Source organism: Anas acuta, chromosome 7, assembly GCF_963932015.1.
Source record: "Anas acuta chromosome 7, bAnaAcu1.1, whole genome shotgun sequence".
Lineage (NCBI taxonomy): Eukaryota > Metazoa > Chordata > Aves > Anseriformes > Anatidae > Anas > Anas acuta.
In genome coordinates, this window is record NC_088985.1 from 6802903 (window position 1) to 6830056 (window position 27154).

The window sequence follows — 27154 nt, forward strand, 5'->3', positions numbered from 1 at the left end:
ACTGGGAATGTTCACACAGAGTTTAAGAGGGCTGAGATGAGAAAGAAGCTTTGTGTGTTTACACTGAGATCCTTAGTAAAAGGAAAATGGAGGAAGAAGCTGCTAACTTTCAGGGGTGCAGTGATATGCCTCAGTGCACTGCTCCGGTAAGAACTGTGCAACAGAGTTCAGTGACTCAACTTAGAAATCGTGTGCCTGAAATGTTCCTCTTCCCGGCTCTTTAGGAGTGGAGGATCTTTGCCTGCCTTTCTTACAGGCCTTAGAGCAGATCTCTGGCTGTAGCTGCCAAAGTAGTTTATTTTATGGTTCCCTCAAAGTAGACTGGTAAATCAAGACCTCATTTATTTGTTCTGAGCAGTGATTCCAGTAAGATGAGTGATATCAGTGAAGTAAAATAGATGGAGTGGATCCATTTCCATAAAAGCTTTTCTTACTCCTGTCTCGAGAGAAATCTCGGTATATTGGTGACCCCTGTGCTGGGTAACTTTAAATAGAGGACTTTGAAGAGCTATTGAAAGGAACCAAGAGCCTTGAAATTCTTTTAGAAATGATGCAGGCCTCCCTATGCCAGCTGACACCAACCCATGTTGTTAGCACCTTTGTTATTAGCAACCATGTTATTAGCACCTTTCAGTCAGATGTGCAAAACAGAGTACTTTTACAATGAAAAAGGGTATTTTAAAGCCTGCCAACGATCACCATTATGTTCTGTTTCCACGTACCACACCGTTCTAACCACATAAATGGGATGCCTTCCACTCGATTTCAGTATTTTCACAGTATCTGCAACTCTGACAGTCAAGGCAATTAGAAGTGAAAACAATGCATAAAAGAAGTTTGATCTTGTGGGCAGATGAATAACAATAAGGGTTTTTTCTTTTTTTTTTTTTTCTTCCCCTCCCCCCACATTTTCCAGGCAGAATGGTTTATTATTAAGCTGTGCTATCAAAATTCACTGGGGAAATGATCACTGATGCCTCTGACAAACCCAACGGGGAGCTTGATAGTAAACTTCGCCAGACTGTTGTGGGTACTGGTTAATTTTCAGAGCATCATTTCAGTGTTTTGATGTAGCAGGTACTGGGTATCGTTACAAAGATAAATTCCCAATCAGCAATGTTTTGGTATTCCCAAGGAGATGTTAGGTGGTAATGCAGTAACTCAACTTTGAGTAAACTTGGTGCAGAAATGGGTATAACTTTTGCATGGTTTGGAATTTCAAATGTGTTCATTGCAGCTTTGTGGTTAAGTAGTTCACAAAATTTTGTGGCTTATCTGTTGGTAGCAAAGTCTGCAGGTATAGTTATCCATTGACACGAAGCTGCCTGAGCCGTCTTGTCAGAAAACAGTCATTCCTGACTTGTTTCCCCTGGAGACCGGCAGGTCAGTGCTAAAAGGTCAAATCTGGCTGCTCCAGCCTGTGTCATTTGCTGCAGTGGTCTTGGGATGCCAGAGTGTGAAAGGTGTCCATCAAGACGTGTTTCACATGTGAATCCATTTGTTGTTAAGCTTACAAGCCACCCACAACAAGCAATAAATAGATTTCATTCCATGTGCTAAAATATATGCATATATGATGGTACTTTAGAAGGGTTATATGGGTCAATCAGCCACTTAATTTAAAAAACAAACCAAAACAAAAAAAAACCCTTGCAAGACATTGTGTTTTCAGTGTTGGACGAACTGTGAGAAAATTTGTCTTGGAAATGCATTGGTTCTTTGATTGCCTGCCAGTCATTTGGTCAATGATTATTAAATTTCACATGAGCTTCTTGAAACAGTTGCAAACACAAAGACCTTTCCTTCTGATTCAGTGTGGAAAATGGAGAGGAGGTGAAGAACAGCTGGGTCGGCTGGTGCTACGGGAGCAGGGAAGCAAGTAACTTGTCTGGAGCAGTCCAGGCATGGGAATGATGGGTTGTAAATCAGAAACATTACATAGCTCTGCAGAGATCAACAAATTAGCAGACCTTCTTCGCAGTAAAACCTCTGGCTCATTAAATAGTCTCTCAAGCAGTCTGCTCTGACCAGAGTGCCCCTCAAATGAGTAATGCCTCAAGTAGATCTGTTTCTGCTACAGACAGCAGTGGCCTGGCAGAAAGGGCTTGGTGTTGGCTGTGGGTGCTGTCTCAGCTGATGGATCACCTCCTGCAGGACTGGGAAAGGTCCAGGTAATCTCACCAGCTCTGGAATGGTCTCATTGCTTTTGTTTATCAGATCTTGTACAGCAAGATTTAGTTACCTGGCTCTTCTAGTCAGGGGAATTGAGAGTTTACTTCACTTTTGATGCTAATGGCACTGAATCGGTGAGAGTGCCCGTGAATTGATGCTGTTTGCTCCTGGCCAACAAGGGAGGCGTCTAGTGGCTGGTAGGTTTTTGGAGTTAACCTACTGTCTGCAGTGTTGCAGTAGTTTCATGCAGCACCTGAGGAAGTACGGGGTTGCTCTGGAAATACTGGTGCTTCTTCCCTTCCCGTACCCCTCTGTGTTCTCTCGGGTTGGATTTCCCAACAGCGTGGCCCTGCGATGTGTGTTCGTTCTGCAGGCTGATCCAGGGAAACTTCATTGACGAGTGCCCTAATTTTTACATGGGACCAGCTTACTGATTGTTCTCTTCCATAACCAGTCAGCCTGATGCAAGGAAAGGAAACTGCAGTTACCTCTGGATTAAATGTAACATTAAATTGCCCCCTGAATTGTGTGGCTTTTATTTTTTTCTGACAAGGTAACAATGAAACTTCAGATTTATTTTGCAAATTGTCTGAGAATCTTTTCCATCAGTCCAGCATACCTGTCTCTTGCTCGTATCAGAAGCAAAACCATACAGTCTGGTTGTTTGAAAAGCTGTGCTTCTGTAGAACAAGATCTACTTGCTTAATGCCTAGATTATTTTGTTTCGTTTGACTGTAGGAAGAGCAATTTTTGGCGCACAGCACTAAATGGGATTACGGGCTGAAGCATAACAACAAATGATATTAACAAATGCTCAGCTGTATACTGGAAGTTGTTCAGCAGTGTCTCAGACTTCTTCATAGCTCGTTTCAGCGCGGTCCTGGCAGCAAGGGGTTGGAGAGAGGCTACGTGGCCTTCGTGTGTGCAGTCCCCGAGCAATGTGCTGATGGAAGCACTGAGAACAGATGCAGCGAGAGTTCACTCTCTGATCTTTCAGCTGAGTTTCTAGCTTTCCTCTCCTACACCACCAAGCTGCTAAGTGAGAGTCACATGCATGGATACTTGAGCAAAAAGCTGTTACTTAATATAACTATTGTACTCAGAAATGTTCTGTACTTGTCGATCCGGCAACGTGCCCTCTGCTCGTGCAGCTCGGTTTTGTTTGCGGCGCGGCAGCGTGGGTTGCCTTGACCCCGATGTGCTCCAGAGCAGGAGTGCGAGGGCAGGAGGGAGCGAGTGTGACCCCTGACGGAGGCTGCTGAGTTGAATTTCCTGACCTTGCATCGGGTGCGTGCATTAATCATAGCCGTAAGATAAACCCAATTGTAATTACAACCTTGTAGCTTAGAAGGCATTATGCTGTGGTATAAATGGTTTGGGCAGAAATGAAGCAGATGCAAGCTCTTGTTTCAGTATTTCTGTAGGTTTACTGAAACTGCAGTATCTTTGTTGTTACGCTTCCATGTCTGGTGGGTTTTGTTTTGTTTTTAAATACAGTCCTGGCACATGAATTAAATACAAGTGCACTGGAAGAAGCCCCTTGCAGTTGCTATTCTTTACTCCAGTTAAAGAATTATGTTGCTTTAGGTTATGTTATTTAAAAGGTTCAAGCTCACATTGACAAGGAAATATGGCCTGATCCCTGGAGGTTGTCTAGTAGATGTGGTAGGCCATTTGGTTTACAAGTTAGGGTAGCAGACACTCACAAATTTCTACTGGCAGGGAACTAAAAAAAAAAAAAACAAAAGCAAATTGACTTTAAACTGTAGTTGTTTTGCATTGCTAGCCACTTCCACTTTTCCACCACCTACTTAATGTTCACAAACATTTTCAAAAGACAGTAGTTTTGCTATATGAACCCTTTTTCTGATGAAGTCTGCATTATCCAGTTGCATTTGAATATCCAGCTTTATTAAAGAAAGCCATCTTTCTAGTATTGGGAGTTTCATATTTCACCGGTTTCAGATGATTCTTGACTTACACGCAAAACCTGTGCACGTTTACTGAATGCTTACTGTCTTCTTGCATGGTCGTTCCAGAACATGCTTAATTCTTTCCACCTAAAGGGAGAATTCCTAGATGTTTTCTTAGTCATGCAGGCATATGTTTTCTTCCTGTTGACTGCAGTCGCATGCCTGTGTTGATTTCTGCCTGCAGGAAAATCAGGCTATCAAGGGATTGCTTTGTAAACCTTTGCTTTGAGCTCTCAAATTAAGGTAGTTTGCAGACTAAAGCAGCGATGTATCTAACTTTAAAATGTTGAGCTTTTACTCAATAATAAATTGCATTTCTTGGTCATAAACCTACTGCTCTTACTGATTTTTTTGTTCTCTGGAAGAAAGTTGATCGGTAGTTTCTGTCTGACCCATTTGATTGTTGGAAGAAATCTGATGCCTGGCTCTTGCTGTTTTGGCAGTCTCACAAAGGGGGTAAATCATCCTGCAAGTCCTGACTTGCCAGATGTACGGCATTATCTCTCTGCACAGATAAATCAGCGAGCTACTGCAGTCTTTTGGGTCTGGTACTCCTGGGCAGGTACAGTATTCCTAGGTAAGGAACCCATGGTCATTTCAGAAAGAAATTTGTTAGGCTCTTACAAGACTTGTTGCCTTTTCTTATCTGGCAAGTTTCTGGCTTTCTCAGACCATGCCCTTGTCTGTTTCAGGCTGGTTTAGGCTGCTGTGTTTAGGGGTAAAAAAGGTTTAGGGCATGCCTGCCTGTGTGTGTGAGGTGACTGGTAGCAACCAAATGCCTGGCGGTTAAACAAAAGGGAATGCTTTAGATGTTGCAAGATACCCTCTTTTCTAAAAGGCTATAAAAGCTCTTTAGTTGCAGAAATTTTACTGTTTATTGTTAGTTTGTTTACTCTTTTTTCTTTTTTCCTTTTTTTTTTTTCTCTTGGAGAAAGTGTTTGACTCAATACTTTCATTGTGCCTCGTATTTTTTTTTCACAGTATGTCAGAACAACTGCCTGTGGTCTCAGAAATACCCAGATCACTCTGTAGGGTCAGTGCTGGTGCAACACACAGAAGCTGTTGATTCCAGCTGGCCCCCCAAGCTGCTGTAAATTGAACTTGCTGTCCTAGCACTGATGTATGGAGCTCATTTTTCTGTGGGATCACCATTGCTGTTGTTGGGCAGGCCTTTCACCTATTTGGAAGGTCACACTTGAATTTTTGGTTGGGAAAGAAGCTCCAAGTAGTGGCTCTTATATGTATGTCTTCATATAGCAAATAGTTTTGATGTTTTAACAGTGGTTTGAGTATGCCTCAAAGAAGAGTAACTAAAATGAGTTTGTGCATCTTCTGCCAAGTATGATCACCCACGATTGTATTTTTTTTTCTGCTTTATTTTCCTGTGTTGTTGCGGTTCATCTTACTAATTATTTTAAGGGGATGTCCAAGCAGCATCTACATTCTTCACAAGAAGAAAAGGTGCCCTCCCCACCTCTCAGCTGGCAGAAATATAATTTTAAAGGTCTGCTCTCTGAAAGTATTTGGGTGTCAGGCCAAGAATTTGTCAAGAAGGCAGAGAAACGCTGTTCTTTCCTGTTCTATAAATGTTAACGCAGGTGGGAGTCAGTCGCTAGGTAGTAGATGCACTGTCCTGGAAAATGGTTATGCAGTGAAAGAAGGGCTTCAGACCTTTTGTGCTAAGTTTGTCCCCTTTTCCCTTTTCTCCATTTTTACAGGCATTTCAGTCTGATAATGTGGCTTGAAACAAAGATTGTGTAGCCTTACATGTACCTTTTGGCTACAAGTGCCTAGCCTGTCACTGCCTGAAGTCTGTTCCAACTGTGCAATAACAACAACCCTTCCACCTCGTCGTAATTAACCTAGAAACAAGAAGTTTCTAAATGTCATTGGAAAGAAAAAATACAGAGGGATTAAAAAAAACCCTCGCTTTTCACGTTTGTTTTCACCTTTTTAGGTTATCATGTGATAGTGAGTAAGTTACGAGAAGTGAACCATAGCATTTAGGTTCACTTTTCTCTGGCCCTTTTCTTCCAGCCGTACTAGCTGCTCTTACTGGCAGTTCTGGAGGACTGTACTGGTGGTCTTGTCTCCCGTCTCCTTTGATGGCAAAGATCTCCAGGAATTTGTCTCCTTACGTTTACAAGGGTGAGAGGGGAAGAAACACTGGGATGTGCTAAGAGATTGGAGGGCATTATGAGAGGGAACTCAAGGTACTGGAATAAAATGTTGCAGCTCTGAAGGGGGGGATTCTAGAGTAATATGATGAGGGTGTATTTTGGAACATAAGAAACCACATTTCTGCTCCTGGAAAAAGTTAATTCTAAAAAACAAGTCATAAAGCAAGGAACAATAAGAAAAGTTTGTCCTATATAAGCCGCTGTTAATCAGTATAAACAATGAAGCAAGATCTGATCTCTAAAGCAGTTTATGTACGTGATGTGGGGAACGTTATTGAGGGCTTTTTTTTTTTTTTTTTTAAATACCTACTTCCAGGTACCGTGATTCGAAGTCAGACTACCACAAGTTCTCTCTATACAGGCATGAAAACATCACAGAAAATCAGGTTTTACTGTTGAAATGTCATAGGAGAGCTAAGGGTATGTAGTAAGAAATCTGAATTGTGGACTTAGGGAGATCTGTTCGTTCTTTGTGAAAATTGCCTTTCACGTTATAGCACCATAAAATGAAAGTGGAGACTAAACAGCCGAAATGAGCACGGAGTCAACTATATGGAGTGTGGGGTTTGTGAAGGCTTTGATGCTTTCCGTTTCAGGTAGAATGAGAACTTCAAGTATCGCTGGATTTCTGAGGAAATTAATGACTTCACAGTATGTTTGTGCTGCTGCTTGGGCTTGAGCTATGCACAAACGCAAGCCAGGCAAATTTGCCAAGGTGGCCAGTGTTCACTGTGTGTGGTATACCTTGTCATTTGTGTTCCTGCATTTGTTACTGGGAACTGCTGAGGGCCAAAAATTGGGGAAGGTAGATTTTGAAATGCCACAGTAGAACTCTCTAAAAATGGGTTGAAATACTGATTTTTGGGGACTGTTTCCTTTAGACAGATGAATTAAGTTGATGACTGCACTTCATAGGTTGTTTCTGCAATGCTGCTCTGAAATCATTGAATACCACCTGGGCATTCTGTGTTTGTTGTAAGATTAGGATATTCTTTGTACTACGTGGATCATTCAAAGTGATAATTTGCTGGTCTGCATAAGCAGAAGATGCTGCATCAAAGCCATTGTATCTGCAGGGAAATCAGAGGCACCGCGTGCATGGTGGCAGCTGGGGCAGTACCTGTTGGTATGCACAGTGCCGAAGCATGTTCTGCTTTCTGGCTCTGCCCTGCTGGTGGACGTGCGATACTGACTTTCTCCTAGTTCAGGGGTAGTGCAGGGAGTTTGGTGTTTTTCCTTCTTTCCAGTTCTGCTTTTTGTAGTCTTCTGGAGAAATATATTGGACTAATTGTTATGTAACGCTTGATTAACTTTACAGACTGCCTTTTTTGCTGACAGTTTAACTAGAAATCTAACTACTTGTATGCTCAAGGGTTACTCTGTAATTATGCTTTCTAAGTTGATTTGTTTCTCTGATACTTCAATTAAACTTTCTTCTATCTGACTGTTCACATTCTTGCAAGCGGGGGGAGAGTATCACAAGTGGTACATGCAAGAATATACAACCAGAATATTTAATGAAAAAAACACCATTGAATTAGCTGGCTGTCTCGCATGCTTTTCAAAATGTTGAAAAAACAATGAAACTAAAGTGCAAAAAACCTGCAGGCATCTCCGAGATAAAAGCATCTTGGCAGCTCTAGTTAGGAGTATCGTTTATGTCATTTCATATTGTCTTGTATTCTTTGTTATTCCAGGGCGAAACGTAATTAAAGATAAAGGTTGCAAAATGAAGCACTAAAATGTCAGGAAATAGTAATGCTATCAGCCCAGCTGAATAATCCCACCTGCCACACTGGGTAGCTTTAATGCATTGCAGTGAAATAGTAAGAACTACTAAGTTAAGGTGGAGAATGTGATCAGTAATTTAGGGTGGGGGAGGATGTAATCATCACCCAAACAACTGCGAGAGTAAACCCATAGACTTCAGAATAGTACTTCAAACAAAGACTGTGGTATAGCTTTTTTTTTTTTTTTTTTTTTTTTTTTTTTTTTTTAACAGAAAAATTGAAGGAAAAGGAAAGAGCTGTCTCTCTGTTTAAAGCCTGTGTTTACCTGACTGCAGGTAATTACAGTGCACATAATTAATAACATCTCTTAAACTTTTAAAGGATGTTTTGTAAGTCGTATCATTCCCTCTTCCCCTCCTTCCCCCTCGCCTCCCCCCAGTCTGCCCTAGTAAAATGCTTCCTTTGATTCGAAATTAGTGATTAGACTCAGTCTTTCTGTAGCGCTCTCTGGCAGTTTCTTTGCCTTGACCCATCTTTCACACTCCATGTAGGCAGTGTTCTTACCCAGCTCATACAAAAGAAAATCCCTGAAGAGTGAATCCACGTTAAATAAAGTGGACTTTTAACAATTCCGAGGGGCAGATTGACTGGCGTGTGATGGCTGCTTTATGCATTCTGCAGCCACAGAGCAACTGGACAATGCAGAGCCAGTCGAGACAGATTTACAGCTGTTTTGCCTCACTGACTCGGGGCAGCGGGACCTGTAGTTTATTTTTGTTCCTGATGTTTTCTGAAGTCCAGCTTTTTTTTTTCCTTTCTTTTCATGCTTCCAATAGATGCGCTTTCTCCTTCCATTTATCCATCTTGCTGGCTAATGCAGATGCAGCGGGATTTATGACGTTTAGGACAGAGATGAATTTTTAGGGCAGGGGTCCGAGAAGTGTGCTTCCCTCCTTTGTGCCTGCCACTTCTCATTTCTCAGTGGGGCTGAAGCCACGACTGCATGAACAAGGATGGCCACCACTTGCCTTCTGTTTGCACCACTGGGAATGAAGCCAATTGCCCTCAGGGGAGAAAGTGGCTTCCTCTCTGTAGGGATACAGATGATGACTTTGAGAAAGGATGAAAGCGAGGTGACAGTTATTCTTTGCTGAGAGGCAGCCTATGGCTTCAGTCCTCATGAGAATGTAAGTAAATGGCAGCTGTTGTGGAAAAAGGGCAATTGTTTTGAGAGTTTCTCTGGAGAACAGTATTCTTCCTCTCAAGTGCCATGGGAGAAGATTGCTGCTAAATCTAAACTTCTTTTTGTGGCCTCTCCATGGCATTGCATAAACTGGAAGATATTAATCTTAAACGTACACGCAGATACTGTGTGCATGGAAAAGATTTGGGGAAAAATTATGGTAGCTACATTTTCAAAGAACATTTTATATGCTTTGAACTAGTGAACTCATAAGAATGCTTAAAAAAAAATCACTACACAACGAACATAATGCTGTAATTCTTCAGGGGTTAACTTCAGTACTGTGTGACTAGAAGCTTTAAATCGTAAGCCTAAGTGATGAACTTCTTCCCAACTATTTGAGTTTGGGATAATGTCTGCCTAATGGTAGCAATTTGTGCTGGTCTTGGATCGGTCCTTCGCTGTGCAGCTTTTTGGAGGGAGCATTTAGACAGCTTTCTTTCTCTGTTTCCTCTGCTTAATTACTAAATTTCTGGCCCCTTCAGCACAGCTCATCCAGCAGCATAAGGTGACATTGCAGCTCGGGTACATTAGCAAGGGGTTTTGGTGAATTCAGTAACTGCCTTCTCGGTGTGTTCCCTGAAAGCAGCCAGAGTGACCCAAGTCAGAGCAAACCAGAGCGAGCTGACGAGTCTCAGGGTGTGCACTGCAGCACAGAGCAGATGCACTTGAGCTGGGTTTAAGCTGTTGCAGCCACGGTAACGTGGAGTTCAAAGTAATGCCTTGGCAGTTGGCCTGTGCTCATAAAACTGGTCGTTGCAGATCCTCGAACTCGCTTTTAACATCTCTTCCTCACTCGTTGGCCAAGCTCCAAGCTGCGTGCTAGATCAGCGAAGGTAGTCGAGGTGCGCCAGGCAGCAGAGCCGCTGGCTGCCCGAACTTACTGCTTTGTGGGGGTAGTATGATTTCATCAACCCCCCCCCCGAAAGCTGGCTTGAAGGTTGTAAAACCTCTGTCAGGTAGGTGTGGTTCTATGAGAACTGAAAAGCTGGAGAGATTAACCCGTTTGGTATGGTTTCCAAATGTGCTTTCAGCTGACATTTCACTAGACAGTGCCATTCCTGTACTGGGAGGTGGTGACCTGTGCCTTCGTCCTCCCTTCTGCCCAGGGCTTTGCGATGGGGATGGCAGAGCGGTGCTCTCCTGCACTTGTACGTGAGGAGATGTGAGCAATGTGCTTTAGACTCTTACAGTCTATATTCCCATCTGGCCAGGCTGCTTCTTAGGCATGAGATTTGTTGAAAAGGAAAATACATTCAAATATGTGAATGTGGTCGTTCATGTTTGAGTAGAGCTACCCCAGTCCTGCAAGCCGTCATGGTTACAGCATGTTATTGGGCCGTGATCCTTACACGGAATTGCTGCTGGAGCGTGTGCTGCTACGCTTCTTCCCCTGTGGGTGATGTGCTGCTGCTGAACAGACTTCAAAGGAAGCCCTTTGTGAGGGCAAGTTATACAGACCTGCTGGGAGAAACAGCAGCAGTGATGGAAACTGTTACCGGCCATTGCAGTCTTCCCTGAAGCATCTCGTACAGATGTTTGTTCATTTTCTTGACTTCCCTTGAACGGAGGAGAAGGTCGAAGGAGCGATGGCTTGGAGGCAGCTGGCTGCTGACGGGCCTTTCTGGTGGCTGCCTCCTGTTCTGTAAGTGTGGCAGTCCGTGCTCCTGAGTACCCCACAAACTGGGACCAGCCCAAACTCTGGCAGCTAGATCAGGTAAGAAACAATCACAAAAAAAAAAGCTCTTCAAAGGACATGAAGGCATTTTTCAAACATGAACTGAAACTAGTGCAGAGAAATAACTGTCGCTTAAAGTATCTCATCGTCCTCTTCAGCTTTAATAAAATACAATTGAAGAGGCGTGGTTTTTTTTTTTTTTTTTTAGACATTTAAATTCATTTTTAATGACTTCATTTTTATATCTCAGATAACATCAAGTTTGATTGTGCTGTTAGAGCTTTGGGGTAGGTATTAGCAGAAGCAGCCTGCGCGTTTGTTGCCTCACCATGGCTGTTGTGAAATGCTGCTTTGCAGTGGGCCTGGGCCGGCTGGGGAGCGCAATGGCCTCACCTTCCTCACAGCCTTCAGCATCCGTCAGACAGCACTGGCTTATGGCATGGTGCTCCTGCTCTGACCCACACCTCGGAGCTGCCTTCCTCCTGGCAGGGTTCCCGCGGGGTGCCCCATCCTGGCTGTGGCAGGCAGCACCAGGCTCAGGAGCAAAGCTGGGAGGCAGCAGAGGTAGGGCTGCAGAGCTGGATGGCTGGGGATGGGCACAAGGCTCTCACTGCGTGGAGATGTCCTCACTGGTTGTTTTTTTAATAGATATATATTCTAAATTGCGTATTTCCTTCATTTGAGATTGCAGCATCACTGCACTATTACTGTAATAGCTGTTGCATTAGAAGGAATGCAAGAGAATATCTGTTGAATTTATTGGAGTGAGTAGGGACTTCTGCCTCCCTTCTTTTATCTGTTTCCTCTGAAGGTAAAGTGAATTAAAAAAAAAAAAAAAGTAAAATTGTAGTTTGAAGATCACTTAGCAACACACACAGGAGTTGGAAAAAAAATAAATAAGAAATCCCCGAATTCCATCAGAGTGTTTTGTTATTGGTCCTTCTATCTAGTGTGTGGAAGGCTTTTCTTGTAAATCGATGCCAGATTATCCATATATAAAATTGTTTTATCTGTAAAAATAGAACAAGCTCAGCTTTTCAGCAGCATCGGAATCGATCATTTATTTCTTATGTGTATGCTCTTGCTAAAACACCAGTCTTATGGCATGTGATAAGCTGTTGAAATATAGAGCATGCTGTTTTTAGCAGGAGCCAACAATTCCCTAATCTGGTAGGATGCTGGGATTATATTTCTGAGGTTGCTTAGTAAGGATTTTAGGACAGAGTTTTATGAGCTCAGCCTGATTTTTAACTCCAAGATCTGTTTTTAGAATTGAGCAGGGGTGGGTTTTGTTTGAAGTTGCTGAGCTGAAACAAAGGCACCAATTTTGTGAATATTCAATTTTCTGAAACTGCTCGTTTATGTGGTGATTAGTATTTAAATTAAAAACAAAACCAAACAAATCCTTTACATTTAAATCAGATGATGTTCACTTTTCCTTCCCTAACGTTCCTGTGTACGTGTTAGGAGCTGTACATGAATAAACAATGCAGAAAGAGACGGGTTAGCAGCGACTTGTTTTTGAGATAAAAAAAACAAAACTGAACTAATGCTACGAGTCCTTGCCAGGTAGACGAGCACTGTGTGGTGAGAGAAGAGAAGACTTTGCTAGCAGTGTTTTGGAAGATTTCAGGCTGAGTTTCTTTGCTTATGTAAAACAGTGGTCTTTGTTTGGCACTTCCAATGGCGCTGGGAGTGTTGTGTAGCTTCATTGATTGGTTCCATGCAGTGGAAATCTGACCTTTAGCAGATGTTTGAGAAATTGCCAGCATTCAGAGTGATCAGCAGACTAGACAGTTTTTTCCTTGTTATGTCGATGAGAACTTCCATTAGATTAGTAACGTGCGTGACAATGTTAGGCTTTTAAATGATTAGCAAACTTTCTGAAGTAAGGCAGATTTTCCTGAGCTGCATCGAGTAATTTATTTCTTATACATGTGGTTTTGATAACTGATTAGCTGATGCAAATATTTTGATAATATAAATGTCCTCTTTTTTTAAAAAAAAAAAAAAATTGTAGCACGAACATTTAGATTATAAGCAGGTTGTGATACGCCTGTATTTTTCTTCAAAGGTCAGTTTTAGCATGCTGTTAGAGCATCAGTTGGGGATAAATGCTTTCAAAGAAAAAAGAACAAGCTTAAACGGGCTGGGGAGGGGGAGGCAGCAGTGAAACATATCCCATCTGGAGCATTTGGCTTGGAACAGGATGTTGCATGACTCCATGTGAAGTCTGCTCTCACGAACAGTATTCTAAGTAACGTAGGAGATTCAGCTGCTTAGTGGTGGGAGTTGAGCATGAAACGAGGTCTGTTTTCTCAAACTCCAACAGTTAGAGCTACAGGAAAGAGGTGGGACTTAATAAGAGATTTATGTGACGAATAACTCAACAACACCAGCAGTTGCCAGATTAAGCCCTTTCCTGCAGGTGCTGGCTTTCCTCAGAGCTTTACAATTGTTTTTCAGTGTGTTGCATGTGGGAAGAAAAATTATTTCAAGGATTAGAGCTTCAATAGGAAAAAAAAAAAAAAAGACCAATTTGCCTGTTTTCTGGGTTAAGTCTTAAAATCAAGTAATTGCAAAAGGATTGGTCTTGTCTTGGCTTTAGATAACTTGCATACTTTTTTGTGTGCTTTTTTGGGGGTGGGGAGACTTCTTTTTTCCTAACATCTTGGATACAGAAAGCATGTTAGGAAAGCAGCCAGTACTGAAAGCTAGTGGTAGCCGTAACCAGACAGCCAGTTCTGCCATTGTGGACTCCTCTGGACAAAGTGTGTCCTGTTAATATACGTTTGTTTGTTTGTTTTAATCTGAGGTAGAAAGGAGGGGATGTGATGGTAAGAAAAGCCACACGTGTTAGAAAGCTTGGGAATCTCTGCCCTTTGCTCTCAGTGCTCAAGCACACTTCATTTTTGCAGTGTTACGGGACTCGCCGGGTATGTTTCTTTGATTCCCATGAAATTGTGCCAAAGTTCTTTGGCAGCTTGTTTTGATATCTAATAATCTCATGTTCCAAACCACAGTAAGGGTTTTTGGCTCTATGCTGTGCTCTGGTCACTTCTTATGGGCAAAACTAGAAAAGCTCTCCTTGCCTGTGTTCGGTGCATTTAGTGTTACTTCTGAATCTTGTTTGTTCAACTTTTGTCTCCTGATCTGATTGTGATTTAGCGATGGTATCGCCTGTGAGGGATTCCCTGAGTGGGTTACGTGCTGCTTTCTGTTGTCTGACTGCTTTGTCAGTGACCTCTGCCTTCCCATCCGAAGGGCATTTAGGAACGGGTTGTAGCTGTGGCATTCCCTCCTCCCCTCCTTTTTCCAGCCCAGTGACTGGGGGTAACGCATTGTGGCCTTACTGGTTTTGTGGGTAGTGAAGGGCACAGAAAGAAAACATCTTTTTTTTTTTTTTTTTTTAAATCCATTACTTCTCATACATACACTGAATAAAAATACTGCAGTACATATCTGTCTGTGATAGTGAGAGCTATTATCTAGTCAAAGCATGTTACAGTTGAATGACTGTGGGCCTTGGCTGTGCTTTTAATCCTCTAACAGGCTATGATAGAAGAGGTCGCAGTGAAACAAGTGTATCCAAAGCCATGGGAAAGCCAGTAATGAACATAACCTTCAAAAATGTTTATCACATTCTTTTAATTTAATACAGTATTAATATATTTGTTGAAAGTAGAGGAAAGCCATCTGTCCTATATTTTTGCCTTGGATGCTTAGGTGAAATTTCATGAATTCCTTTCATTCACAGTAGGTCTTCTGGAGCACATGGTCTATTGTATGTACAGTTTGAAGGAAGTGACACTGATTGCTAGAAATAACATTCAGGTTTTAAGTTGGTACAGTGAAGCAGAAGGTATTTGGTAAAGCAAAGTAGAAACCATGGGTGTGTTTCTCTGATCTGTTTTGAAAACAGATTCACATCTTTATTGTTATCAATAAATACTTCTGTTATCTTACACCACTAACAATTCTGCAGCTGGAGACTCCTGCAGTCAAAAATATCTCCGTGTAGTGTGCTCCTTTTTCTGGAGGGAACATTATTTAATCATTCAGAAAACTTGGAGGAGCTGAGGTATGTTATTTGTCATAGAGGAACTTGCTAATGATGAAACTTAAAGATTCTGTTTAAAATCTAAGCTTAAATGGTGAAGTGATTATCAGAATTACAAGGAAGCATCCCGGGGAAAGAAAAAAAAGGTCTCGCAGATCCATGCGGAGCGCTAAAAATCTGGGGGAGGTTGTTCAGCATTTTCTGCATGTAGCAAAGGTTGAATCAAAGGATACATAAAACTAAATCTTGATTTTAAACCACCGAGGTGTTACTGGGGAAGCAGGAAAAAGGGGAAAGATGAAAAGTACCAGTACTGATATGCATACTTCAGGCCTCACATTTTAATTGTTCAGTTCTAATGGACTTAAGAAGCTTCCATAAGTATCAGAGTCAATGCCGTAAGTAATCTATCGTGTATCATTTCTAGCATTTAGAAGTTGCCTTGGACATAAAGAAAAGCTATTTTCTTCCAGAAACTTGCACAGATGGTGAGCAAATCATGTACAGTTCTGAATTAATGCTTCTTTATTCTCTAGCATGCATTTTGAATTTCAGGGAGGATTTTTTTGTTGTTTTAAAACACAGGCACGGCTCTTACAGTCTATAAAACCATTGTGCATAAACAAGCTTTCTTTTGATTTAACATTGCAATCTTTAAAACACCAGTTGCTTGAAAACATTTTCCCTACTGTTGTTATAGGGGAATGCCTATTTGAGGTTTTCATGAGTGAATTAGCCAGAGGTAGCTAATGCAATAATTAAGGCTATTTGTTGGATTCATTAAACAGCTTTTGATGTATACTCATTGTGAGTGTTTTGTTCTTACATCTTTACTTCTGAGCTCAAGTGTTAACAGTTTGGTGGTGTAATCTGTTGGATCTATTGTACTGTTGATGGTATCAATGGATCTATTGTTCTGCCTTAAAAATCTGCAAAAAATTTTACCAGGACTGCAGAAAACCTGTAATATGTTTCCTTTCCTTTTCTTGAACTGTAATACACTGGAGGTTTGGACAATTCTTAATTCTAAAATAAAAGGTACGTTGTGAGTTCTTTATTTTTTTTAATGCAATTAATGCAAAAATTTTAAACACTTCAGAGAATTTTGGTACTGAGACTGGTTAATACCTAGCTAAAGATTAGGTAGGCTCTGAATGTTGAACTGCCTTGTTCACACGAAAAATTTGCAGGATTAAAAAAAAAATAGATGAGTGCAAAAGTGCATCTTCTGAAAAACCCTATCAGGCAATCCTGTGGGGAGAGAGAGGGTCTTCAGGTCTGTCTCATGAATGTTTTTTGTAACCTTAAGTACTTTCCACCCCTTCCTTGCTACAGCTGATATGCATTAAGAGCTCCATTTAGTTGGAGTAGTCCTTCCTTAGCAGCTCTGACCTTAGCAGCAGCAGCAGCGAAGTGACCAGCTGTTCAGAGGAGCCAGTACTTGTATTTTTGTGATCCAAAGGGATTTGTATTGGGACACCTCAGCAGCACCTGGAAGCCTGCTGACATTAGTTCTCCATTACATTTGGTGTCGCAGAAACATATAATGTCAGTTCCCAAAGAATTTGTGGTCAAAGCAGGTAAAACTGGGTTGAAATGATTGTTTACAGTATGGGTACTGAAGCAGAGACTGTGACTTGCTTGGTGGCATGAAATCAGTGCCAAAAATCCAAATTCTAAAATGCATCTCTAAAGTTTGTTGTTTAAAGGAAATCCATTACAAGTGTTCTGTAATATGTTGATAAAAGATAAGTATTCGATTAACTGTAGTTAACTTACTTGGACCAAGCAGCCTGTATGCATTACTAGTGGGTCTTCATTCTGATATAAAACATCTCAATAGGACAGTGAGATGGAAAAGGTGATTAAAGGTGCCTAATTGCCTGATAGTACTGCTGCATTTCCTTATAGCATATATACTATTTATAGAGTTATATTTTTTTGGTTAGATAGCTAATCAAATGCCAGATACCTGTAACTGAGCAGTGGCTGTTATGGCAAGGAGGCTCAAGAGGTAGATTAAAACACTGTAGGAAAAAGGAGAAGCTGTACTGGTGCTCCTCATTCTGATCCCGAAATAATGCTTAATTTTGGCAGGATGTTTCCTGATGTCATCTACTCGTGTGCCCCAGTCTTCATCTCCAGTTTGGTAATACTGCAGATACCTCAGTTCAGAGCTAGAATGAGCCTTGATCCCAGTTTGTGGACCTTTAGGCACTGGTGTAATAGGAACTGTAATGACCTAGTTCTTCTCTGTGTGAAGTTTAGCCTTGGGATTCAATTTCAAACAGAAAAGTAAAGGAAAAACAAACTCACCTGAAAAATCTTGGTCCTTTAAAACTTCAGCCTTTCAGTATAGATTTTGTTCTTCTCCAATGCTGCAGTTAATCCATAGGAAAGAAGTCTACTTCTGTAAGTTTTGGTTACGGTCCTTTGTTAGCAGGTGTCTTGGAGCTTCTAGATACATCAGGAAGATTATATCAGTGTTTACTTTTGAATGCGGGATGGCTCGCCACTACAAAGGGGTAGACAAAGATGAATAATGTAAAAGAAACAGAGATGCAGTTCTGAAAGTTGAGTTACAGAGGAGATGGAAACCCAAATTCCTTGCTGGAATGGTATCAAGGAGTCTGCCCAAAATGAGGAGGGAGGATCTGTGTGTGAGATGGTACTGAGTGCAGGCACGGGACTGGAGGGGAAGACTTCAAGCAGGCTGTGATTCAGATTTCCAGAGTAAAAAAGAAGTAAAATATGACTGGGTCCTAGCTAAGTAGTATTTAGAAACTACTTGTTGTCTTTATTAGATGGCTTAGACCTGATTTAGACAGGACTGGGAGAAACAGATTGCGGACTTGGGTTATAAATAGCACTTCACATAGAAGAAAGGAGACAAAAAATTATTGTCAAGATGGTGGGTAGAAATTTCATCTCTGATGTAAAATTAGGCTTTAAATTAATCAATATAGTACATTAGTTTCCCTACTCATATATTTCTATTTCTTTTATGAAGGAAGGAACTTATGGGAAATATCTTCCAGCATCTTAATGGATAATCAGTGAGGGAGATAAGCATTTAACCATATTTCTTTTACGTTTAAGGATTCTTGACTTGGTACTTCTGGAGAATTTTATTAAAACAAAAACAAAACAAAACACTACTTGAGAATCATTTGGTTGGCTTATTACTTAAGGTTATTGGCCTTGGTTATAGGAGCAAGTATTGCATTGTCATCAGACTGGAGAAGAACCACAATTTTGTAGTTGGAAATCATTTATCTAGAATATAATGTACTGTCTGTGTGAGATGATTTTTTCCTCTTTGTTTCTTGACTACTCTTGTGATATTTCCACATACTCCTCGTAACTCCTGTAAGTTGCATGAAGAAGTACAGTGAATCCTCTGCACTATCTGATCCCATTCCTGCTGGGATCAGGAGCAGGCCCTGACAACACGTTGCTGGTATGAACAGGACCTGCTCACCGTCTGTCTCTGGTGTTGTCTTTCACTGGAATGAAGCTTTAAAGCTTTGCTGGTGTCCTTCTGGTATTCCTGGCTGTGCCTCACAAAAGGGGAGTTGCTTGTGAGCCCACTTCTGGTTTCTTTGGCCTGCTCTTCTAAGACCACAGAAAGCTGAGGCACTTGTTCTTTCTTCTTTTCATTTTCTAGCCTGGATTTCAAGTCATGGGTACCAAAATTCAACCCAAACCCCTGCTTTTCTTTTACAGTCTCTGTTTGGTTTGACCTCAAACAAAGCTTTGTTGTTGGAAATCGGTGTGTGTTAGGTGGTTTTGGGAGGACATCGCTTTCCATGCAATGGTGAAAAAGTGATGGAACCTCTGCCTGGATAGATGCTGATAAATACTTCTAGGTCTGGGTCTAATCCAGGAGATGGTCTTTTACATCCGGGAAGGATGACTGCTTTGGCTCTTCATCTATTGAATTTAGCCAATTTGTTCTTGGTAGAAATGCAAAAATCTTGCGCTTTTAGCACTTCTATTGATTCCCCACAGCAATTGTTCAGTTCTGGACTACTCAGCTGGAGCAACCCACCTGAGAACCTCACAAAATCATTGTGGCAGTCCACTTAGGTGCGAGGCATCTCCTGAAGGTCTATCTGTGCGTGGTCAGGCTGTCTGGGGGACTGAAGTTGCAGTGCTTCCTGTGTCTGGCTTTCCAGCCATACATTGCCATCCGGCGATTCAGTGAACTGTCCTGCATCGACAGAGGTATGCTGCTGTCCATAGCTTGGATTTTGTGGTTCAGGAACACTGGCAAATCATGAAATCTAAGTGGAGAGTAACCAGTTGCTTTCACTGTGCACGCACTTCAGTCCAGCCTCCTGTTGTGCTCTGCATCCCCTGACGACTTGCTACACAAACTTGAACCATACCTTCATTAGCCAGCTATTGCACTGTCACAATGGGCTGAAAGTCATGAATATTTAGTAATTAATTACCAGTGCCTTAAATGGTTCAAACCCCACTCAGTTGGCTCAGTCAGATCTACAAATGTGAAATGTATATATAGCTTGAAAACAGTGTCATATATTTAAAAAGTCACTGCTGCAAAATTACAATCTGTAATTACATGACAGGAATTAAACTGTAGTATGACTTTCAAAATAGGCCTCTAAGCACATGTTGCTTTTAACCAGCCATCTAAATAATAATTACAGAAACATGTAACAGTTCTTACCTTATCCAAATTCACAATTGTCTGATTCAAACACAAAAATTCACATTGTTTTTAAACTGGACATGCAGGCTTTCTATAGTGTTTGTTTCCTAATAGTTGTTTTTAAAAATTCAGTTTTTTAGATAATAGAAAAGTTTCCCTATGTTGTGTGATGACAAAGAATTCGTAAGACTTTTTTTGAACCTGAAGGACCAGGAAGTTTTTAAGTAATGGATATATTTTAACTAGGTGCTGCTATGATTTAATAGTTAATGCATTCTTAAAAATTTAATGTCACTTTTATTTCTCATTTCAGATGAGTAATTCAGTGTATGTTTTGGCATCTAAAACGTTTTGAAAGTAGTACTACTTGGCTTAGGCTTGCTTGTAAGCCCAGTACAGTCATGATTTAATTTTTGGTTTGCACATCACTTCACTTTGCCACATGAAATTGGAGAAAAGGTTTGTGAAATAAATGTGTCAAATATTTTAAGTACATAAGTGATTCAAACAACTTTTTAAATAAAATTTTGCACTCCTGCAGACTGTCTTAGAGAGAAAAGTCTTTCTGAGAAACGCATTGAGGACTCTAAACAGCATTTAATATATATATATATATATATATATTTTTTTTTTTTTTTTCAGTTCAGTGTAGTTCATATTTTCTCTCCAGCTTTCTGTTCGGAATACATATTTTAAATTTATGCATGAAAGACACATCCATGTCTTAAATGTTTTTTGTTATTTTTCAAAGATGGCATTGAGGCGTCCAAGTAGGAGGCTTTTTTTGTACTCTTATCTTCCCTGCAATCCTACTTTACACTCTACATGATGTGCTGGTTGCTTAGCAATCCAGGCTACAGACTGCAGCAGGTTGTTGCAATACTGCTGGTATTTTTCTTCACTTTTGCAACGATTTTTATTTGCATTTCTGCAAAAGCTACTTTATGGTCAACGTTCAGGCATGCATTTCAGGGAATGGAAAAACAGGATTTCAAAATTAACCATAAATTGTATATGCTGATTGTTTCTATGCTTATTATTCCCCAATAGTATATCTCGAGACTACCATTTGCTTGAAATAAAAGATTTTATTTAAATGCTTCTCTGTATTTGTAGGGTTTGATTTTTAAAGCTTGATATAAGGAAGCTACCTTGAAAATTCATGTTTATTGAAGCACGTATTCTTTAGCTACATCTGCTCCTGTTTCCTCCTGTGCATGGCATATATTTGACATGTCTTCCAGCAACTGTGCATGTCCATTTTTTTAATAGATCTTAGTTTTAAGCAGATGCTCCCAGGCTGGGTGTTTGTGCCCTCTACTCTCCTTCCTTCTTGCAGGTGGCAAAAGGCAGGGGGCAGCCTCTCATTGTGGGGTGCTGGGCTCCATTCCTGCTGCACAGACCCAGAACTGTTGCCTTGCTAAAAAGGAGATTTCCAGGGAGTTCTGACACAACAAAGACTTAATGCTATAACATGCGTTAAGTGATGTAATAGCATAAGACTGTAAATATTTTGTCCCATCTTCAAAAAAAACTTTCCATGTTCTTCGCTGTAAAGTGTGTCTTACTCTACAGCTTTTTCCTAGTAATTGGGTTAAAGCAGAGGTCTTATATTTTTGAGACGAACTATAATGTTCCTTAAATAGTGGAAAAATTCCAGAAGTCTGATTAATAGATGTATGCCAACTTTATCAAGATTTTTTTCACATCTTCTAAAGGCTTACTGTGGCACTGTGGGTGTCTGCTCACCCCTGCTAAAAATACTCAGTACATCCAGTATTGCTTTGTTCCTTGAAAGTAAATGCTTTCTGGTATACAAATACAAGTGAAATATTTGTGCTTAAAAAATTTGTTCCAGATTTGTGGTGAAAATGAAAATGCTGCCTCTTCTTAAGAATAAATAAAGGCAATAAAACTCATCCTTTAATCCTGAAGAATGTGGTAGCTTAAGACCAATCCATTGCTACTATTCCAACATTTGCTTAGGGTGTTGTTAGGCTGTGTGGACTGATGCCAACCTGTTTTCAAATACACTTTTTTTTTCCCCTATATTGTTTTGCTTGTAGGATTTGTAAAATACAAATATATAGCATCTCAATATATAAAGCAAAGGAGTATGATGACACTTCTAAGAGTTTTTTTTAGTGTAGAGTGACTACAAAAATTGAAATGCTAGTGAGAAAGATTGGGGGAATTTTGGTAGTATGTAACTACATCACAAGCTCTTCATTAAACCAAAACCCTTCTGCTGTCTTTGGTTGCAATTTCATCGCTTTTCCATGCGGAAATGGGTAGCACTTGTATAACAGAGCAATAATTTTACTGTGTTAAGCTGTTTTGCTTTATAGTAAATTGTGCTTTGATTGCATTTGATTAGTTAAAGATATATTTAGAAAGTCTTGGCTGCTGGGTAATGCTATTTCCATCAAAGAAACAATCTGTAAAAACCTGAGAAGGCAAGGATATTGGGAACAGGATGGGAAGATTAAGTTTTATAAAAACACTCTTACTGGCTCTGTTCCCTGTGTACTTATGAGTAGCTTTAGTTTATACCAGTTAGATATTTGGCAATCGCATCCATTTCAATATGTAGACAGGGAAATTTCTCAGAGCCTAGTGTACTTGGTTTTAATTTTCGACTACATAAAACACTAAGGAAGACCAGGGGAGCTGAGCAAAACGTCAGAGCTGTGTGGAGTTGGTACCTTGGGAGCCATCACTGCCCATTTCAAGCCCGAATGGCTGCATGTGACAAAAAAAAAAAAAAAAAAAAAAAAAAAAAAAAGCTTGAGATTTTATCGCCACTGAAAACATGTCTATTTTATATTTAACACGTTTTCAGGCAAGCCTTTACTAAATTACATGGAAGGTTTACGTTTTTCTTTTTACATCACCGTGCATCACAGGGTTGGGAACAGGCTATCTGGCAACTAGTTTTTGATGCTTAATTGCGTGCTAGGATGTAGTTACACAACTTAAAAGATAGACCTAGAAGACTTTTTTGATTATCACAAATAATTTTTAGCGCCTGAATTCTGAGTTCTCACCCCTTACGTTTACGTAATATAGCTGTACGTAGTCTCTCTTAATTAAAAAATATGAAGAATATAACTCAATGGGATATGCCTTGGGACTCACCTTGAAACCAGTAGTCAAATCTGTGTAGATGAAAGACTATTCAGTGTGGTACAAGAGGATAAGTGTTTTATTTGCCCTATTAAATGCATCTTAAAAAAAAAAAAAAAAAAAAAAAAGATCGTGCTAGACATAAATATTTTGGTGGCAGTCCTTTGGTGAGAAGCAGGGAAGTGTGCGTCACCTTTCACCAGGCAGACCTCAGCGCGGCACAGGAAGCGCGGTGCCTTGGGCAGCTGTCCTCGCTTAGGGAGAAAACATAACCTGTGCTCTGTTATACAAACCCACTAAAATGAGTCACTTTGACACATCGGCTTAGAACCTTAGTAAATAACTGTTATGCGGCACTCTCTTTGCTTGTCAATAGAGAATGCTTTGTCTTAAAATGATGCAACTTTTTTAGCGATTTCTGTAGCTGTGCTGCCTGGAGCTATTGCTAGGGCTGAGTAAACTTGCAGTCAGCCTTTGGGTCATTAGCAGTGGCCTCTTCAAAACAAAGCCACCCATGGGCAGAGGTACAGGCTGCTATTGCGTGCAGGAGGTGCGAGCAGCAGCCGCTGACTCAGGTGGTTTCAAGAAAGTGGACGGTGCGTGGACTGCTTCCCAGCGATACACATGGACCTCGCTGGAAGGCAGCGATGGTTTCATGCCACTTGAAAAGGTTTCAGGATTTGTTTGGTCAGGCATATTTATTTGGAGCAGAAGCGACTGGAAAAGTCTGGATCACGGCGCTGTATGTTGAAAATTTCACCCTGATTGTTGTGTTCTGGCTTTGAAACAGCAATAGTTTGTTGCAATTGTTTGGCTGACTCCGTTGGAAATTAATTTGTTGTCTTGCTTTACTTGGAAAAACATGCTAAAGGCTTATGCTGCTTCCTGTTGGAAAATAGTGAGTTACAAAATTAGCACATTAATGCCAATTATAAATATAATATCGTCCCAGTGGGAATTTCTCCTTTTTGTGCAAGTCAGTGCATACGTGGTGAGAAAGCTTGAGCCACTCTGGCAAAACAAACTTCTATATAGCTGACAAGGCAAGGAAGCAAAATTTGGCTGAAAAATCTGAAAACCAACATCTATTCTTAAGGAGGCAGATGTTGGAGACTTTTTTTTGCTGTACAGAGTTTAATCAGTGAAGCAAGAGAGATCAAATATTTCCAGCCTTCACACTCCTTAGTGGGTGTTAGTTTGGCTCCACGTTTTGCTTTGTTGGCACAGGTTGCTGGATTGCTTTTTTTATTCTCTCCCCTTTGTATTCCCTTTACTCCCTTTCATAAATTCATACAGCTCTTCTCTGTGTGGTAGATCAGTGTCCAAAGAAAGAGGAAGCCTGTTCTCTTCAGAGACTTTACTCTTGCATCAGAAAAATTGGTAATGCATTTTCCCGTTTTAAGCCCATTATTTGCTAGCGAAAAATAAATAAATAAATAAAAATGAACGGGTGAAGGGTTGGGCTCCGTGTTTTGTCTGTGCTGTTTCTGCCTTTCAGAAATGAACTTTGAAAAGCCAGAAGATATAGTTAATAGTCTTGGCATCAAAACCTGACTGTGGTGAAAGCTGGCAGAAGCAATTCCCAAGTAAGGTTGTGTGTGTGCCTTGCTAGAGGAGGAATATGGTGCCCTGGGCAATGGCAGACTGGCTCCGTGCCATGCTCCATTCTCCACTTTTCTTGGAACTGCTCCTTTGAAGATCTAATTATACGGTGCCAGGAGACTCGGCAGATAGCTCAGCAATAACTCCCACTGCCGTTGCACCGGATTTCAGTTTATTTGGGGTGCAAAACTTGCACACAAACACTAGATTGTGTCACAGTTATCCACAAGCCTTGGCTAGTGTCCAGAAGACGCAGTATGTTTTAGCGTGGCGGTTTCTAAACTGCTAACTCGAGTTTAGGCTTATCTGTGTTTTTCAGAAACATTTACTGACTTGATTCCCCTTGCCTCCTATTTTTAAGCTCTCTACTGTGTGAAGTCTTGTGCTCAACCTACTGTTACAGGCTATCCAAGCCACGTGCCTTCCCAGATACTAAAATGCAGTGGTTTGACCAGCCTGGAATAGTTGGGTGGAATCTGTGGGAAGAGGGGTCAAGAGGAAGATGATTATAGGGAATGATTTGGACTGTACTCTCACGGAAGGATGTCTTCAAATCTTGTCATTTGTTCAATTGCAAAAGTTTCCCTTTAGAAGGGTTCGAAGCAGCTGCAAACTCAAGATAGTGTTTCTGAGATGATTTGAGATACCATGTTTTTCTGCTGATGCTTTAAAGCATGAATATGTTTATTGTTAAATCCGTTTTGATTGTGAAATTACTATTCTGTAACTTCATTATACATTTTATAACTTCTGTTAGTTAAGTTTTGAAAATTGTGCCTTCTAATGAGAGGTATCAATTTACAATTCTTACTTCTGAGGTTTTGTTGTTACTTTCTACTTGGTAGCTGGAATAACAGGTGATGGTTTCATAATGAACAAGCTGAAGCAGGAGGATCACTTTCTGTATGACCTATCCCAGTAGGTCTGATACGAAGGTCACTGCAAGGGCTAGTAGTAGTTTCCTACTACTCTTCTCTCTATAGGAGAGTTGCAGTGAGTGAAACGGGCAAAGGAGAAGGTCAAAGGGTAGGGCGTTGATGGACAAGGTGATGCAAAGCTTTGGGGTGACTGTGGCTGAACAGGGGGGTTGAGATGTCAGAGCAGTGGCAGCAGGCAAGCAGCAGAAACGCCAGACAAGGATCTAGGGAATCTGGAGGGGAAACTGCGCTTGGGAAAGGCGGAAGGAAGAACACTTGATGCAAGGCTGCTGCCCTGTTCATGCTGCCATGACTCAGAGTTCAGGCGAGGAGGCAAAGGAGAGAGAAGTAAGATGAAATGAGAGGTGAAAAGAGCAGTTGGCCACAGGTCTGAGAGTGGTGACCAAGAGCCTTCAGGATGATGGGGTGTCCAGCTGTCAGCGTTTGGCAGAGGGCTGGAGGAGCAGGGGGCAACAGCTGTCTTCCCACCGCCCAGGTCATGGACAGCCTGAGTGAGGGGAGCTTGGCAGGAGGAGAAGAAACTAGTTCTGTTTTCCCTTATAGTTGGGCAAATTTTAAGTGGAGATGTGATGGGGGGCTGTTACGAAGCAAATAACTGCAGTAAGTTGTCATTGTAATCCAAGCACTGCCTTCAGAGAGAAAGGAAGGAAGCGTGTAGGAATAGAATGGAAGTGGAGTGGGTTAACAAAGAAGGGCTGAGAGCGGGGAGGACTGGGGTGATGAATCCTGATACAGGAGTGCGAGGAGGCTTGGCATAACCTGAAGTTGTGCACACAGAAGGGAGAAGGACAAGATGAGAAGGAGCGCTACATAGCACACATTTTGGAAGTGTGAGACAGAAAGTCTAGACAAGGAAGTATGTTGCAGGCCTAAAATTAACCAAAGTTAAAAAGACGATTTTTTTGGTGACAGTGATGTAAGTTCTCAGAAGGAGATAACGGAAGAAACTCCAATTTCAGAATTTGCCCTGGGTGTGACTAAGACTAAATTGAGGAGCGTAGCAGACCATCTTCCCTTTCTGACAAGCAGTGACGTTTGTTACGGTGCCGGATGTTTATTCTTCCTGGCTTTGTAAAATACACTGATGTCTCTTAATCATTTTCTTTCCCAAATTATGTGTGTGTTTTTTCTAATTCTCTAATTTTGAAATGCAATGCATTTATAAAAGTTTGCATTCTAGTGCGGGTAACCTTTGGATAGCTTTTTGCCTGCAAGTACCCTTCTTCTTTTACTAGAGGAGACAAAAGGCTTGGCATGTTCAGCTTAGTAAATGCAGCCGACGGACGGTATGGTGGTTCTCCAAGTACGTGTCGGGGAGAAGTGTATAATGTATAGGGCAGGGGTGACAAAAGATCAAACGGATGCAAATTGGCTCCGTGTTAATTTAGCTGGAAACAAAAAGTATATATATATATTTTTCTTTTCTTTTCCTTTTGTTTTAATCCAAAAGGAGGGTTTTGTTTTAACCCGAAAGGATTCTGTGAGTGGGATCCCAGAAGGATGGAAATGTCAAGATACTGAGCTGCTTCTGCTGGTGGAGCTTGGAGTTGGGTACTGTGTGTTGGAGTTGCACATAGCTGCAGGATTATGGTGGCCTTTCTGGTGCTGTTCCAGCTGGCGGGTTTTTTCTTTGAAACTGTGCTTTTTGTTTGGTTGATTAGTTTGCATTAATTACTTTGAGGTATGAGAAATATTTGAATGTATAACAGGAAATATTCTCTGAATGTACTTATATAAATAGTTGTATGCATTGAATTATTCTAGTAAGTATTTA

The 27154-nt window shown here is 40.9% G+C and overlaps 1 protein-coding gene across 1 annotated transcript in view; it reads left to right on the forward strand.

The window, feature by feature from the left end:
* Positions 1-27154, forward strand: part of JMJD1C (jumonji domain containing 1C) — a 161633-nt gene that overhangs the window by 23823 nt on the left and 110656 nt on the right. The gene's annotated exons all lie outside the window — the stretch shown is intronic.